This window comes from Mustela erminea, chromosome 12 (assembly GCF_009829155.1).
Source record: "Mustela erminea isolate mMusErm1 chromosome 12, mMusErm1.Pri, whole genome shotgun sequence".
Lineage (NCBI taxonomy): Eukaryota > Metazoa > Chordata > Mammalia > Carnivora > Mustelidae > Mustela > Mustela erminea.
In genome coordinates, this window is record NC_045625.1 from 68,239,721 (window position 1) to 68,258,276 (window position 18,556).

General features: G+C 40.6%; 1 long non-coding RNA gene across 1 annotated transcript; it reads left to right on the top strand.

The window, feature by feature from the left end:
* Positions 1-8,967: 8,967 nt before the first annotated feature.
* Positions 8,968-9,476, top strand: LOC116570909. Its single transcript, XR_004277596.1, has 3 exons — positions 8,968-8,994; positions 9,138-9,256; positions 9,393-9,476. It is a non-coding gene; the product is annotated as an uncharacterized LOC116570909 (long non-coding RNA).
* The last annotated feature ends 9,080 nt before the right edge of the window (positions 9,477-18,556 follow it).

Consider the following 18,556-nt stretch of genomic DNA (forward strand, 5'->3'; position numbering starts at 1 on the left):
ACCATGACAGGCTGAGAGAGACCAAGGAAATAACCATCTGGCATTTCAGCAGCCCACCTCTGCCACAATCAAGGGCTATTGCAGCTGCTGGGGAAGAAGTGGGGCATACGCGCAGTAGGTCTTAGAAAGCTGAGCAAAGGCTGCTGGCACACTAGTTTTGGGTGTGGCTCTCGTGTTTGTCTTCATATCTATCCTGTGCTTATGCCCATGTGAAGCCACTAATTCATCTTAGTGGTGTCCAAGCCATAATAGCTTCACCATGATCTTGAAACACTTGCTATGAAAAACCTCTATTGGACTCGAAATTCACTCACATTATTACAAGAAATTCCAACACCAAATTTGTCAATGAGAGGAAAGAATGTTACGTTCTTTTTTTTTTTTTAAGATTTTATTTATTTATTTGACAGAGAGAAATTACAAGTACACTGAGAGGCAGGCAGAGAGAGAGAGAAGGAAGCAGGCTCCCTGCTGAGCAGAGAGCCCGATGCGGGACTCGATCCCAGGACCCTGAGATCATGACCTGAGCCGAAGGCAGCAGCTTAACCCACTGAGCCACCCAGGCGCCCCAAGAATGTTACGTTCTTAAAGTATAATTTCAACCATGGTAAATTTTAGAATACCTATAAAAATAGATTAAACATTAATTACCAGCTTGTACAAACAAAGTTTTTCAATAGTGACTACTGATATTTTTGAAGAGATTTCCATTAAAAAAAAAAAAAAAAGGCTTGGGGGCGACTGGGTGGCTCAGTGGGTTAAAGCCTCTGCCTTCGGCTCAGGTCATGATCCCAGGGTCCTGGGATTGAGCTCCGCATCGGGCTCTATGCTCAGCGGGGAGCCTGCTTCCTCCCTTTTCTCTCTCCTCCTGCCTCTCTGCCTACTTGTGATCTGTCAAATAAATAAATAAAATCTTTACCAAAAAAATGGGGGGGGGGGTGCCTGGGTGGCTCAGTTAGTTGGACGACTGTCTTCAGCTCAGGTCATGATCCTGGAGTCTCGGGATCAAGTCCAGCATCAGGCTCCCAGCTCCATGGGGAGTCTGCTTCTCCCTCTGACCTTCTCCTTGTTCATGCTCTCTCTCACTGTCTCTCTCTCAAATAAATAAATAAAATCTTTAAAAAAAAAAAAAAAAGGCCTGACCAGGATTTTCTCACATTTTAAGCTTATAATATGATATTACAAAGTTGTGCTTTTTTTCAGCTGCAAAAAGTTGGGTACCTGGGTGGCTCAGTCAGTTGAACGTCTGATTCTTGGTTTCAGCTCAGGTCATGATCTCAGGGTTGTGAGATGGAGCCTCCCAGGTTTAGTGCTTGGTGGGGAGACTGCTTGAGATCCTCTACCTCTTCCTCTACCCCTCCCCCATATTCACAAGCACATGTGCAGGCTCTCTCTCGCTCTCTCTCTAAAATAAATAAATAAATAAATCTTTTAAAAAAAGGAATGAAGTACTGCCACATGCCACAACATGTATGAACCTTGAAAACATTAAGTGAAAGAAGCCAGATAAAAAAGACCACATATGGGGCGCCTGGGTGGCTCAGTGGACTGGGCCGCTGCCTTACGGCTCGGGTCATGATCTCAGTGTCCTGGGATCGAGCCCCGCATCGGGCTCTTTGCTCAGCGGGAGGCTGCTTCTCTCTCTCTCTCTGCCTGACTCTCCGCCTACTTGTGATCTCTCTCTCTGTCAAATAAATAAATAAAATCTTAAAAAAAAAAAAAAGACCACATATTACATGAGTCCATTTATATGAAATGTCCAGAATAGGTGAATCTATGGAGACAAAAAGTAGAGTAATAGTTGCCTAAGGCTAAGAGAAATAGAGATAATGGGGGTGATGGTCGATGGATATAGGATTTCTTTGAGGAGTGGTGAAATGTTCCAGAATTGACTGTGATAATGGGTATACAACTCTGCACATACACAAAAACTATCGAATTGTATATTTCAAATGGGTGAATTGTTTAGCAAGTGTATTAGTTCCCTGTGGTTGTTGAAACAAATTACCACAAACTTTGTGGCTTAGAACAACAAAAAAAGTTCTCTCCCTCCAGAATGGGAAATCCAAAGTCAGTATCACTGAGCCAAAATCATGGTGTCAATCTGCAAAATCTAAGAAGAACCTATTCATTGTCTCTTTCAGCTTCTGGTGGCATCTAGCTTCTGGCTTTCCTTGGCTAGTGTCTGCATTGGTCCAATAGGCCAGCACCTTCAAATCTCTCTCTGTGCCATCCTCTTCTAGCCAGCAGTGTGTGTCAAATCTCCCTCCACCTCACCTTTATAAGGCTCCATGTGACTGCATTCAACTCCCACTCTGATAAATCCAGAATAATCTTTCCATCTCAAGAGCCTTAACTTCAGGGGCACCTGGTGGCTCAGACGTTAAGTATCTGCCTTCAGTTCAGGTCATGACCCCAGTGTTCTGGGATCAAGACCCGCATCGGGTTCCCTGTTCTGCAAGGAGCCTGCTTCTCCCTCTCCCATTCTCCCTGTTTGTGTTCTCTCTCACGGTCTCTCTCTCTGGGTCAAATAAATAAATAAAGTCTTTAAAAAAAAAAAAAAGAACCTTAACTTCATTGTATCTGTAAACGCCCTGTTTCCATATAAAGTAACAGTTACAGGTTCTAGGAATTAGGACCTGACACTTCGGTGGGAGGTAGGAGGGATCACTTTTTAGCCAATCACGTCATGTGAAATATCTCAGTGGAAGTATTTTTGAAAATACAGAGGGTGTAATTTGTGAATAAATAAAATTTCATATATGCCAAAAAAGCAACATCTGTGTTATAGATGCAAGGACATCTAAAAGACATATTAATCAATTGCAAACTTTATTCTTTTTTTTTAATTAATTATTTATTTATTTGATGGACAGAGATCACAAGTAGGCAGAAGTAGGCAGAGAGTCAGACAGAGAGAGAGGAGGGAGCAGTACCCCAGCTGAGCAGAGAGCCCAATGCGGGACTCGATCCCAGGACCCTGGGATCATGACCTGGGCCGAAGGCAGAGGCTGAACCCACTGAGCCACCCAGGCGCCCTGCAAACTTTGTTCTGATCTTGACTCAAACAGATCAACAATAAAAAGACATTTTTGAAACACATGAAGAAAAATGAACCTGGACTAGGTATCAGATAATACTGAGAAATTGTTTCTAATTTATTGGAAGTAATAATAGTATCATGATTATTATTTTAAGTCCCATCTGTTAGAGATTTATACTGAAGTATTTTCAGATAAAATAAAAATGAAGCCTGGAGTGGGCCTTTAAAAAGGGGTGGGGAGATAGAATGGATGAAAACTGAAAAGCAAAGTGCTGATGTTTAGTCTAGGTCCTGAATATGTGGAGGGGAGTTGGTAATAAACTATTCTCTTTATTTGTATACATTTGAAATTTTTCCATAATTAAAGAAAAAGTTAGGAGCCCCTGGGTGTCTCAGTCAGTTAAGTCTGCCTTCATCTCAGGTCATGATCCCAGGATCCTGGGATGGAGCCCCATATGGGGTTCCATGATCATCCAGGAGTCTGCTTCTCCCCTCCCTCTGCCCCTTCCCCCCTTCTTGTGTCCTCTCTCTGTCAAATAAATAAATAAAATCTTTTTCTAAAGAAAAAGTTATATTCACTGAAACAAGCTCCATTTTTTCATTTAAATTTTTAAACAGGTTTTATTTGAAAGTTTTTTTAAAAATATATATCTTCTCTAATATTTTATATATATTCTTATCATAATTCTATAACCAGAAAAAACACTGATTTTTTAAATAAGCATCTTTATGAGGCATCTCTTTGAAATGCTCTCAAAGTCCCTCCAGTTTTATCCCAAATGCTCTTCAAATAATGTCCTTTTCTGTGCACCCTGACGTAAAAAGGTCAGGAAGTTCTGCCCAAGAGGAATCAATTTTTTACGAAGGGCAGATAAATACAGGCTTTCAAAATCGTCCATTTCCAGAAGTGCCGAGGGATTTCTCTTCAGCCTCTCTTTAAAGCGCTTTCAGACAACGAAATGCTTGAGATCGGAACAGTCCGCGCAGCTGCAGCACCGGCTTCAGATGCCCCACTATTTTGAAAGAAGATCGACACACACACTCTTTGTGTGGTTTTGTGTTTCCCAAAGGAAAAACTAAATCCACCCCAGTGTTTTCATAAATGGAAAATGAATGGCTTGAGGGCCCGCCATCGAGCGGGACAGGAGGAGACATTTGGCAGAGCACGCCTCTGTGAGGCTTTCATGAGCTCACCCCCAAAACCTTCATCAATTAGCAACCCGCCTCGACGTGGCCATCAGAGAGAACTTAAGAGGCAAAGCTCTGGTCCGCACGGGGCCAGCTAGCCTGGGGAGCAAGGTGCATGGCGTTCAGGGGTGGGAGGGTGGTGTCTCTGACTCAACAGCCGGCTGGGGCCGCAGCAGGGCCAGCTGGGGCACACCTCCTCCACAAAGCCCCCAGGTGCATGCTCCAGCTATAGTGCACATCGCCCTTCCTCTGCAGAGAGATTCGCTTATCTCTGAATTTGGTTATTTGGTTGTTTATTTAAATGTGTAATGCACAAAGAAAAACATTTCAAGGAGAAAAAAAAAAGTATCCTGTGGAAATAGAGTCTGTCTCCCAAGCTTACCTCTCCAATAGAAGCAACCTGTGCTATCAGTTTCTTTTGCATCCTTCCAGAGATTTCTATGTCTATATACCTGTGTATATACATCTATTCAGGCAATCAAGCACTACTGTCTCTTTCCTCCAAAGGCTTACCATACACTCTGTTCTTACCATCCCGTAGTTCTTACTTTTTCACCCTTAACTTTCTATTTTGGAGATACGTCATACCGATATATAGAGATATGCCTTGCATTCTTGTTTTGTTTATTCAATATATTTTTAAGGCTGTATATTTCCTGACATGGATATGCCATAATTTATCTAAGCAATTCCATATTACTATGTATTTGAGGTATTTCCAGGGTCCTGCTATTCCAAACAAAGCTGCAATACATTTTGCATAACCTCCAAGTTCTTAAGCAAGACTATCCTAGTTATCTTTACAAGAAAGACTTATACACAGTGCTGACATAAAAAGCAGGCAATAACAAAACCTCCCTTCTGATAAACAAAAATCACTATTAGAATCTGTAGGGCATGGGGGCGCCTGGGTGGCTCAGTGGGTTAAGCCGCTGCCTTCGGCTCAGGTCACGATCTCAGGGTCCTGGGATCGAGCCCCGCGTCGGGCTCTCTGCTCAGCAGGGAGCCTGCTTCCTCCTCTCTCTCTCTGCCTGCCTCTCTGCCTACTTGTGATCTCTGTCTGTCAAATAAATAAATAAAATCTTAAAAAATAAATAAATAAAATAAAAAAATAAAAAAAAAAGAATCTGTAGGGCAGCCTGTCCAAAAATGCACCAATGGCATATTGATTATTTTGAATTGAAGCTACTTAGCAAGGATGCTCAGACCCTCTTCTCTCCCCCTGAAAGCAGGATATAAAAGTCCCATATGAGTGGTATCTCCCTTGTACTAAGAAGTAAAAAGACACAGTATCCCCAGAGATAGAGACTCTAAAGCCCAGAAATATGTGGAAACAACTGTTGTTACTTTCTACTATTCTACTACTTCAGCTCAAATTCCAATTAGAATTTCTTAATAAGGGCACCTGGGTGGCTCAGCAGGTTGGGCCTCTGCCTTCAGCTCAGGTCATGATCCTAGGGTCCTGGGACGGAGCCCCACATCCGGCTCCCTGCTCAGTGGGAAGCCTGTTTCTCCCTCTGCCCCTCTGGCCCTCTGTCCTGCTATGCTCTCTCCCTCTCTCTCAAAAATAAATAAAATCTTTTAAAATTGTTTTCTTATTAATTTAAGCTCCCAAACATTTGTTTTCTTTACCCTGTTAATGCCTCACAAATTTATTGTCTCTTTGCCTAAAATGTATAAAAACTGCCTGCCTTGTTCATTTCTTTGGGTCTCAATTTCATTACTAGGCCTCTGTGTGCAAGTATTAAACTTTGGAGTTTTTTTTCTCCTATTAATCTGTCTCACACCAATTTAATTCCTAAACCAGTCGGAAGAATCTTGAAAGGCATAATGAAAATTTTCTCTTCCACTACAAATTTGACATTGTTTTAACAGAAATAGCTGCTCCTCTAACAGAATGAAAATAATGGGGTCAAGATTCTGCCTGCAGAGCTGGCTCTCTTCTCATAATTCCAGCTTCCATCCTAAAAGATGGTCGTGTAAACAAACCATTGAGGCTCCAGGTTAAGAGAATTTCAATCAAGGATAAGTTTTCCCTTCACCTCTGACCCTAACCCAGTCCACAGAAAACCCAACTCTACCGTTTTTATAACATTTTCTCCCTCAACAAACACCAGTGCTCTGCCTCCATTCCAAGCCAGCATTTCTCCCAGCAAACTGCTCTGATATACCTCCCGCCTGCCTGGCAAAGGATGCAAATCAAGAGTTGTAAACAAAGATCTTTTGACTATAGAAAACCAAACTGGCAGAGGACAAAAGAATAGGGGGAAATGCCTGCTTTTGAAGGAAAGTGAAAGGTTTGGGTCATGCGTAGTCAAATAGCCCATCACCAATAAGAGACCAAGTCAAAAATTGGGCCAAAATTTTTTCTCAATGACAACCAAAAGAAATCTCATCCAAAAATCATACTCTTCCAGGGTGCCTGGATGGCTCAGTGGGTTAAGCCTCTGCCTTTGGCTCAGGTCATGATCTCAGGGTCCTGGGATGGAGCCCCACATCAGGCTCTCTGCTCACCAGGGAGCCTGCTTCCCTTCCTCTCTCTCTGCCCGCTTCTCTGCCTGCTTGTGATCTCTCTCTCTCTGTCAAATAAATAAATAAAATCTTTAAAAATATATATATATAAATAAAAATAAAAATCATACTCTTCCAATAGCAAAAGGGAACAACTCACAGCCAAAAAAAATGTTTAAATCATTGGAACAGATTTGGGAGAAAGTGGGCTTAAATTAATAAAAAGCCAGGATGCTGGACTATTTAAGGAATATAAAATGAAACCTCCAGAAGCATTGAAATAGAGTAAGTGCACCATCCACAGAGCCGGCCTTAAGAAAGTATGTTTTCTATGAAAACTGATATCCCTGAAGTCTTTATAAACAGTTTATCCTATGAAACAAACTAAATATTACTATATGAAATTATATTTCTTAATGTGGACCACCAGATATCCATCCTTTCTGTTCATGTTTCAAATCTGAAAATACATGTGGTTTTATTTTAACACTTCAATATGGAAGAAACCTCCAAATCCCTTAAAGATAGCATTTTACTAGTTTGGGGATGTTTTCTGTATGATGTTTTCTGTGATCATTTGACCTACCAGATTGCAGCCAAGGCACAGAGGCCCACACACCTGTTTTCCTAAAGGGTACTCAGGACAAGGGCTTTTTTATGAGACAGTGCTTTCAGACTGGATGCACTTTCCCCAGATGCTCACAGTATAATTCATAATAAGAGATTATACACTGGGTTCCCAGGAATTCAGGTACATGGAATGAGGTCATGTCTTGGCACATGGGCGTGTTTCCCCCGCCACCCAGGTTCATACCAGCTCACAGGGGAGGCAAAAGGGGGAAAACTACTGTGACCTCAGAGGCCCTGGGGTCCACACTTCTCAGAAGCCTTCTGAAATGGCAAAGTAAGTCCCGTCTTGCCAGGTTGTGAGGCACAATTATAGTACTCCAGAACTGGCAGGAAACTTGTAGGTCACTAACTCCCCCTACCCCTCACTGAAGCCCACTAAGGACTATAGAGTTTGGTAGAGGCAGAACTTGGGCTAAAAGTCAGGCATCTTGACGCCAGCATTGGTAATCTGTCACTCACAGCAGTTCTCCTCAAATCCAAGTGCATGTAAATCCCCTGGAGAGCTCGTTAAATGCTAATTCTGATTCAGCTGGTCTGAGGTAAAGTCTAAAAATTTTTGTGTTTGTTTGTTTTTTTGTTTTTTTGTTTTTTTTTTCTTTTTTTTTTTGTTGTTTTTTTTTTGTTTGTTTGTTTGTTTTTTTTAAGATTTTATTTATTTGTCAGAGACAGAGGGAGAGAGAGTGCACGAGCACAGGCAGACAGAGAGGCAGGCAGAGGCAGAGGGAGAAGCAGGCTCCCTGCTGAGCAAGGAGCCCGATGTGGGACTCGATCCCAGGACCCTGGGATCATGACCTGAGCCGAAGGCAGCTGCTTAACCAACTGAGCCACCCAGGCGTCCCAAATTTTGCATTTCTAATAAGCTTTCCTTTGATGCCCCTGTTGCTGGTCAAGAACTATTCTCTAAGTAGCACATTCTGACATCTCTATTCTCAACATTCCTCCATTACAGAAAAAATACAGAAAACAGTTCCGCTTGCACTGCCTAGAAACTGATTAAAGAGGGTCCTTTTCTTAATCTCTTGGTCAAACCTATCTCAAACAATGAAGTCTCAGCTTCAGCCTGCTCCTTCACTGAAGACCTCCAGAATTACTGCCCAGCCACTTAGTGGGAAGGGGAAAAGAAATGGTTAAGACCGATAATCCCACACTTTCTATCAGGTGACTTTGGGGTAAAGCCGTAGTTCTCAAACTGTGGGTCCTACACTAATACCATCAGCATCACTTGGAATCTTGTCAGAAATGCAAATTCAAAAATTATAGGAGCAGGCCCAGCAATCTATATTTTGGCAAGCCCTCCAGGTGATTTTGAAGCAGGTTCAAGTGTGAGAATCACTAAGGTTAAGACTCAGCCAAGAGCATCCTATCAACACTCAGAGCTTTTTAACAAAGAATGGTATTTTATCCAAAAAAAAGCTACAACACAATGATTTCCTAGCTACTTCAAGCAAGGGATTACATTTAATCATAGCCCAAACCAATGAATTTAGAGTATATTAGTACATGATTGTGGGGCCTGTACCTGGCGTCTCTTCATGGAACTCAGAGTTCTCTTCTCCAAAGAGAAGATTCCAAAGAATCACAATCACATGGGGTTATGGACATTGGGGAGGGTATGTGCTATGGTGAGTGCTGTGAAGTGTGTAAACCTGGTGATTCATAGGCCTGTACCCTGGGGGCTAATAATACATTATATGTTTATAAAAAAAAATTAAGAAGTTTAAAAAAAAAAAATCACAATCACACTCAAATTTGTGCCCTCAAGCAGATACTTCTCAAGCTTTCCTGTCCTCCGGGAAGGATCAGCACAAGCATGTGAACAGGCATGTCACTCTCTGCCTCCCAGCCTGAGGGAAATGATGTATATAACCTGGCACTTTCAACCTGGTAAGAAGACAGTTTCTTCTCATGTTCATCTCGTGTGTGTGTGTGTGTGTGTGTGTGTGTGTGTGTGTGTGTGTAAACTCCTTGACTACACGTATGAATGAAACCAACCTCAACCCCCATCTGTCCTGTCAAAAAGGCTGGGATGCCCACAGGTTGGACTGAGGCAACAGATCTATGCCGCCATGCAGTAATATTATGGAAATAAAGGTAATCCACAGCTACTACCCTCCTGTGTATGTCCCTCATTTTTTAAATGAGAAACAATAAGAAAGTCTCGTTAAAATGTTGGCTGTAATTTTTAAGCTTTATGGAGCCAGCCCTAATAGGCCACCATTTGCTTCTTTGTCTTGCATATGAAGTCGTGATTCATCTGCATGCAATTCTGCCTTGTTTGTTATAATGTTGCCATGACAACATTTTTTCCTTTCAAGTAGCAAGTAAATTGTGGAAGAGAGCATACAAACAGCATGCTCCTATAGGTAAATACTTCATTGCTATCTACACAAACATTTCATTCATTGTACCCACTCTCTCCTCTCTCTGTACAGCCAGTTCCATTAAGATCCAATTTTTGAATTCTTTCCTCCCAAGAACATATGAAAGCCACCAGAAGAGATCCAAATCAAAATAGATCTGGGTTTGAATATTTTAAAATACATTGCTTTTTCCACAATTCTTCTGTTAAGACCTTTGAAGTAAGAGAAGTTTTAAAAATCAAACCCAAAATTTTATTACCAAAGTCTTGTTCATTCCAAACAGAAACTCCTGCCTTCCATCCTCAGATAAATAAGACAACTCTCAGATTCCATGCAAGGCTATACTTGAAAAGTCAACTTCATTAGCACTTTATACCTGATAAAACCAATTCTCATATCGGGACCCAAAAAATAGAGGCCACCCTACAGGCCCAGCCCAAGTCACAAATCCAAATCTTAGTCATCTATGCTTACAGGAAACACCTGCAAAGGAACCCTGACATAACCAGTCACAACTCTTGAACTCAACTCTAGCTAGCTCCCCTTACCCTAGAAAACAGGACCTGCTAGCCTTGTAAGGAAATCCCTGACCTGGTCAATCAGACCCCATGTCCATGTTGCTGCTTCCAAACCTATACAACTTGCTGTTGCCCCAAGTCCCTTGGGAAGAGAGTTCCACTGCTTGTGAAACCCTGTACTTCCCTGATCCATGAATTATTTTCCTTTAAATAAAGACATCAAATTTGTTACTAAATTGTTTTTGTTTTGTCATTCCATATACCTTTATTGGACATGTATACACTTGTCTAATGGCCTTGCTAGCTCTAAGACCCTAGTGGGCAGGACAGGACGTCTGTGTCACACACATCATCACCTCTCCCAGATCAGCGGGCACAATGGTTCTAGACTTCCCAAGCAGGGACAGATGCATTGGAATTACCCAGGAGCTTTCAAAAGGACAGAGTTCTGATATTGTCTAGGGATTTTGATTCTGAGTAGGTCTATAAAATGGGAATAATGATAATCTTAACTCAGAAGACTCTTGTGAGAATTACATGAGATAAAAAATGCACAAGAATGGGACGCCTGGGTGGCTCAGTTGGTTAAGCAGCTGCCTTCGGCTCAGGTCAAGATCCCAGCGTCCTGGGATCAAGTCCCACATCGGGCTCCTTGCTCCGCAGGGAGCCTGCTTCTCCCTCTGACTCTGCCTTCCACTCTGTCTGCCTATGCTCGCTCTCGCTCGCTCTCTCTCTGACAAATAAATAAATAAAATCTTAAAAAAAAAAAAAAAGGCACAAGAAGCCTGCAGCCCAGGGCCTGGCCCTACAGGCAATTAGTGACTAGGGCTATATTTCTTGGTAATAAAATATTATTGATAATATTATAGAGGACTAGATTAATAGAGTCATAATGAAGTCTGATGAATAGTCCCTACCTGACAGTAAAGAACTCCTCAGAATGCATACTTTAAACCAGGAAAATCTAAGCAGGAAAGGGGTGCTATTAATAATTTTACTAGGACAACAGGTATAAACCAGAGATCCCTGGCAAAAAGATGTATGGTATTCCTACCAGTAATCCTTCTTTACAGTTTGTAAAATCCATCTATAAGGTTGTCACCAATGGGCCTGGCTGCTTGGTTAGATTAACATCTGATTGTATTATCCCTTTGGATCTGTTGATGAAAAACTGATTTCCTTACCTGGGCTTTTACGCCCTGCAAAATGTATAGACTGTCATCAGCATAAATTGCTAATGTAACAGAGAGAAACTTAGCATGTCTGACTCCATATTGCTTCTATTTCCCTTGCTGCTATGACCTATAGCTTAGAAAGTTCTGTTTAGCCCTATCACAGCTAAGATTTGCAAAAACTGTTTTTACCTGAAACCTACCTCACACAGGGAGATAAGTACATACAGAGATGACCATGCTATGTTCAAGATTTACAGAAACAACATGACCAGATTCCTATATGCAAAGATCAACTGACAAAGGACAAAGAAGTTATGTGACCTTCGGATCCACAGACGTCAGTCAGCTTTTGGCTCCAGCGCCCTCCTGATTTCTCCTCTTCCTGACACAGAAGCTCAAAGTTCAAGCTGATGGGAGACAGTTCTTCCGGACAATAGTTCACCGCCCGTTTGGTTTGCCGACAATTTCCTACCCCAACATCTTTCCCCTTGACTTAATGGCCTATTGTGCAGTGATCAGAATGAGCTTGGTCTTGGTCTCATTAAGACAAACCTGAATTAACTGCCTGATAAGATAAGAGAGAACCCCAATTCTGCACTACTTTGTGTCTAGGATGTGAGATGGCCAGGTTGGAATTTATTGAAAACTATAAGTTTAAAGCTTTGAGTGGGTTGGGTATGATTAGAACTGAGTGAGGATCATGGTACAACAGTCCAGGATTGGTGGGAACAGCAAGGTGAAGCATTTTGAGCAAAGATTCAGAGAAGCTTAGGGTCCTTCCCACTGAAAAGCTGATGGGTGTTTCAGTTGATGAGTCTTTCTGAAATAGTAAAACCATGCTAATGAAGTCAATGGAACAGCACAGCCCTATTCATATAGATGCTAAACTGCATAGGGGATAGTTAGTTTCAGTCCTAAGTGCCCAGACTGTGGGGGGGCGGGGTGGATGGTTTTGATTCTCAACCTTTCTAGAAGCCAACCTGACAACATGCATAAAGAGTCTTAAATGCATTCTCACCTTTTACATTGTAATTCTATTTCCAAGGAGCTAAGGAAATAATCTAAAATGCATACAATGATTTACATAATGAGGATGTTCATTATGAACTGAAATCATTTAAGAGCCCCAAATTGGAAGTAACACAAATAATAGGTAATAATACTAGGTAAAGAAATGTGGTATATGCATATGGTAGAAGTTCATGAAGCCATTAAAATTTTATGGGAAAAAAGTAATAACAGTGGAATATGCATGTACTTTACTTGCTAAGAGGAAAAAAGCAGATTAGAGATTCAAATAAACAATGAAAAAAATTATGGGAAGAAAATGTATCAAACATATCAAATACACCAAAATGAGACTCCTGGGTGGTTAGACACAATTTCAATTTTCTTCCTTACACTTCTCAATGTTAATTAACTCATCTGTGTGTATTTTATATATATTTTTTCATATATATGTTAATATATATATTAACAAGAATCTATTGCTTTTATAATCAGAATGTTTTTGTATAAGCAACAACATGATGATAGAAAATACAGTCAAACACAAAAGACAAAAATGTAAATAAAAGATCATCTGTAATCCTACCTCTCAGAGATAATTATATTTACTTTGTGATATATATATTCTTCCACACTTTTTTCTGCCTGAGAAAGCAAAGTGGATTTTCGTCTACCACTATCATGAGTTAGTAGGTAGGGGTGGGGGGTGGGGGAGCCCTTTGACTCTGAAACAAATAAAAATACAGAACCACTATCTAGCGATAGTCTCCAAAATAAATGAAACCTTTATTCCTTTCCTATATGCTACTGTAGGGGAGAAAAAAGTTTCCCCCGACCCTCTTTGAGTCTCTAGCTGGATCTAAAAATTAAACTGACAAAGACAGTTTATCTGACTGAGCTGCCCTGGTGCCCCTAATTTCAGCTTTTATTATAATGCTAGCAACACAAAACATAAAAATCCAACACTAGGTTACTAGTTATTTAAATGATAAATAAAAAAAAAAACTGTTAATCTGTCTTTGTCAGTTTTATGTGACACAGGAAACTTCATAACGAAATGAAAACCTGAAGAAACAATTAGAACGGAGTTTTTTTTATGCCAGGTCTGATGAGACGTGGACAGTGGAGGAGAAATAGAACAAGTTAAGGAGTATGGCGTTAGTATGTAAACTAGGTTTAGCCAGTTAGCCAGAATCTTTGTTAAGATTCTTCTGAGCCTCCCTTTGTCCTTGGAGATAACAATGTTCCTTTCTTTCAGGTAGAGGGAGGGTATCTCTCACCTGAGGGTTTGTGACCAGTTTCAGGGAGAAGGCCAGGGGAAAGGTCACAGTGACCTTCTACCGTTTTCTCAAACTCCTTTAGCTTAATAAATTCAACTATGTCAAAGTGCTATATCCTGGGCTATTGTGTCCTGAACTCCCATTACTACTGATTTCTAACAAATATAACTTTATCCCTGCCTCTTGTGATGGCAACAGCTACTAATATATGATACTCCTTGCAGATAGAATTGTGTGAGAAAACTTTTCCCACCATGATTAAACTCTCTGCAACCATGTGGGAGATTTTCTTTAAATATCTCTCTTATTTTTTACTCAGCAGGCCAATTCTTCCAAAGAATAAACTCCTTTGCAAACATTTTGCAAGTAAAATTTATTTTTTCTCTAGTTTTCCTTTCATTTCTATCTAATAAATGTAAATGTTTAGGAAAAAAAAGGAATATATCATGATGGGTTTTTTTTTTCAATTAACAATATACAATGAATATGGCTATAAATAGAAAAGCACATTTTTTTTCCCAAGATTTTATTTATATATTTTACAGAAAGAGAGAGAGAGTGTGAGGGAAGGAACACAATAAACAGGGGGAGTGGGAGAGAGAGAAGCAGGCTTCCTACTGAGCAGGGAACCTGACGTGGGACTGGATCCCAGGACCCTGAGATCATGACCTGAGGCTTAGGCAGATATTTAATGACTGAGTCACCCAGGCACCCCTAGAAAAGAATATTTTTAAGGACTGCATAGTATTCAGATATTTGGATATATTATCATTTAAATAACTAGTAACCTAGTGTTGGATTTTTATGTTTTGTGTTGTTAGCATTATAATAAAAGCTGAAATTAGGGGCACCTGGGCAGCTCAGTCAGATAAGCATCTGCCTTTGGCTCAGGTCATGATCCCAGAGTCCTGGGATCAAGTCCCATGTTGAGCTCCCTCCTCAACCGGGGAGTCTGCTTCTCCCTCTTCCTCTGCCTCTCTCCCCGGCTTATACTCTCTCTCTCTCTTAAATAAATAAATAAAATCTTTAAAAAAAAAAAAAAAAGCTGAAATAAACATATATGTACATTTTTGTGTCCTAATCTCAGATAAATTCCTTGAATCAGACTTCAAACTGTAGGGGTATACATATTTTAAGGTTTTTAATACATACTGCCAAATTGTTCTCTAGAAAGATTGTGTACTTACAGTTCTACCACCCCTAAATATTTACTCAATGCCCTCCCCAACAGTAGGTTTTAATGCTTGTTTTATTACCAAGAAGATAAGCTAAAATGGTATTTCATTTAAATTTGTACTTATGTACTATCATCTCTGAACTAGCCGTTTATATTATTTTATTTTGTGAATTGAATGTTTATAACTTTTCCCCATTTTCCAATAGGGATATTCACATCCTTTTCATTTATTTGTAAATTGCATGTATTTTAAGGATATTGATTATTTGTCATGTATTGATACCTGATGAGGGAGCAGGAGGCTGGCTGAGGATGGAGCAGGGGCTGGCGCCTTGCACCCCCTCTCCACCCACTCCCCTTGGTAATATGTGTGACATTCCACAGGCACCCCTGACTGCCCTAAAAGAAGAACAAATAGTTAACTTGCAGAGATCACAGTCCTGCAAGGCAGGAGTCTCTCTTGGTTTACAAATGTCCTTGAGATTTACAACAAAGAAGTTACCTTATCAATAGCCCAATTTCCAAAGATACATAACTCAGTTCCTCAAGCCCTAACGTCACCCTCCCCTCCATAAAAAAACCAAAGGAGATGGAGGTAGAAGGAAAAGTAAATAAAGTTAAATTTCTTTTAAGACCTAAATCTCACTAACAAGGACGTTTGATAGCAGGAATGTAACATTCCACCAGGAGACTCCCAATCGTCTTTATGTTAGTGCCTCATTAGAGGGAAAGTGGCCTTGGCTTGATAGTAACCAGGCCTTCAATATCCTGATAGTCTTCTTTACCCCAATAGCCCTTCTGAACAACCCTTTGTCCTCACCTACCCAACTCCTGTGTATATAACCAGCCACTCCTCACAACCCGGGGCAGCAGCTCTTCCTGCCCACGGGTCCTGTCCCCATGCTTTAATAAACCACCATTTTGCACCAAAGATGTCTTAAGAATTCTTCCTTTAGTCGTCAGCTCCGAACCTCACCCCACCGAACCTGACTTAGGTTCTGGAACTTCATCAATACCCAGAGTTGTTTCTTTCAGAATCTTATTTTAAATGTTTTGAGTGGGTGATGTTAATTGTTAAAAAGAAGTTTTAAGGGGCGCTTGGGTGGCTTAGTGAGCTAAGCCCCTGCCTTTGACTCAGCTCATGGCCTCAGGGTCCTGGAATCAAGCCCTGCATCAGGCTCTCTGCTAAGCAAGGAGCCTGCTTCCTCCTCCCTCTCTGCCTGCCTCTCTGCCTACTTGTGATCTCTCTCTGTTAAATAAATAAAATCTTAAAAAAAAAAGTTTTAAATCTATCCTTCTTTTCCTTTATGGCTTTATGCCATTGGGGTTATACTTAGAAAGGATTATATATCCTCAAATTATGGGAGTTCCCAGTTACACTGTTCCTCTATGAGTTGAAACGTTTAATTGAAACTTGTAGATCTATTTCTAAAGAACATACGCATTTCTTCCTGACTTATCTTGATTCTTCAATTTTAGATAAATTTTCTGCACCTCTTCTGGCATTTGGCCACCTCTTCACCTTGCCTACCACCAGTGGCCAGTGCTTCCACTTGAGGCCAACTGGTCACTTGCCCCGGGAATGTCAGGCCCTTCCCTGACCACAGGTGCACAGCCAAGTCAGAGTCTTTGGCTCCTTGCTCCATGTCAGGACTTAAATGAAACACAACACTAGGCAGCATGAGATATGGCATCTTTGGAAGCTTCCAAAAAGTGGACACCAATAGAGACAGGATATGCAGAAGGGTTAATTCCCATAGGGTAAACTTTGACCAATGCGAAGTAAGATATGGGAAGGATCTGGGCAGAAACAACTCCCTCTCCCTTCTCTTTCCCATAGATTGCTCCAAAACATGGCTGCTCCTTGTAGCCTATCTGGCAAAAAATCTTGCATGTTGAGTGAACCTACCACTAACCAACCTGCTTTCTTTCTTTGGCATATTGCAAAGTGGTAACCAAGCTAATAATGCATCACTTTACATCTCTTGACAACCCTTGCTTCACATCCCTTTTGTCCTCACTCTTGCCTCCCTAGACCTTCAACTAAAGCACCAACATTTCCAAGTTGTCTCAGACCTGGTATTTCAGGAAAGCTCTCATGTCTTCTCTTCCTCATCTTTAACCTTCTTCTGCTTCTCCCTAGAAGATTCATCAGCTTTCTCTTCTTGATGCATTTTTAAAAATTTCATCTTAATGTTTTGTATACCTGTAAGGCTTTTCTTGGTTTCCAAAATTTTCTCAAAGCATCCTGCATTTATTTCGTGAAGGCAATCTTTTCTTATCTCTCTGAGAATATTAATTAAAGACTTTGTGAAGTTTTATTCTACTTTCTGCTTTGTTTCTCTTTCCTCCGAGTTTCTTTTTCTGTTTTAACATCTGTTCTCATAACAAACATTTCACTTCAAGATATTTCCTTAAATGTATGATGATTATTAGTTTTGTTTTGTTCCTTTTTTTTTTTTTTAAAGTAGGCTCCATGACCAGCATGGAGCCCAACATGGGGCTTGACCTCATGACACTGAGATCAAAACCTGAGTTGAAATCAAGAGTCAGATTCTTAACAGACTGAGCCACCCAGGTACCCCCTCAGTTATATTTTTACTCTAAAAAAAGCTTTGTATTTTTATTTATGGATAAGGCTTATAGAACGGTGGCCCTCATGATAGGGTATTGGGATGGACCCAGCCATGCCATTGGGGAGCACGAATATTTATTTCTATAGGTTTTTTCTTCTGGTCTGGTCATTTTTCCCAGAGAATAATGAATGCTCTATTTTCCCTAGGAACATAAGCCTAGCTACCGGTCCTGGGCACTGAAAGGGAACCTGGAATCTCACTGTTTTCAACTTAACTACCCTGTTTCCAACATGGTACCCTGCTTCAACCATCACTGGTAGTTGATGTGGTAGTCCACATCTCTGCCTCAACATCTCCAGAGAATATACCTGCAGTCTTCTTCCATGGCCAGACAGGGAGAGTCCTTTGGTTATGCAAGGTGAAGAGGGAATCTGAAGGTCTAACACTTCTTGACAGAAACTTTGAGCAGAACATTTTGTTTTCAGCCCACACATATCCTTACCTTTAGGGGTACCTGCCATCGTCTTTCCTGAGCTGTTCTGAGCACAGGTAATGCAAACTATTGCTTCTGGTTCGCATCTCTCCCTCTCTCCCATTTATTTTCTTTCCTCCAGGACTGCATTGACTCCTCTAGTCAGCTACAGTCTCCTAGCCAGTTTTCTTTCTCTGTTAAAGTTTCTACCCTTTTGCATCTCCTTGCAGTTATTTTAGTAAAGGTTTGGAACTATTTGAGCACATGTCCCACTTTCATGTTTAATCAGAAGTCCTCAAAGACCTCTACTACCATATCTTGCAAGATAATCCAGTGTTTGGGTTTTGTTGTGATTTACTGTTGAGATAATGTATTATATTCATAGGGTTTTTTAAAAATACTAAGTTATCATTGTAATCCTGGGATAAACTCTATTTGGTTATGCATTATTTTTATGAGGCATATGGATTCAGTTTAATATTGTATTCAGGCTTGTTGCAAAGTGAAATTCATTTATCTACTTTTCTGAGTGTTATATTGATTGATTTTTGTACTGGGGCTCTAGTAGGTGGGTAAAGCAACAGTTTTCTAACTACATCTATGCTAAGAAATAATTTA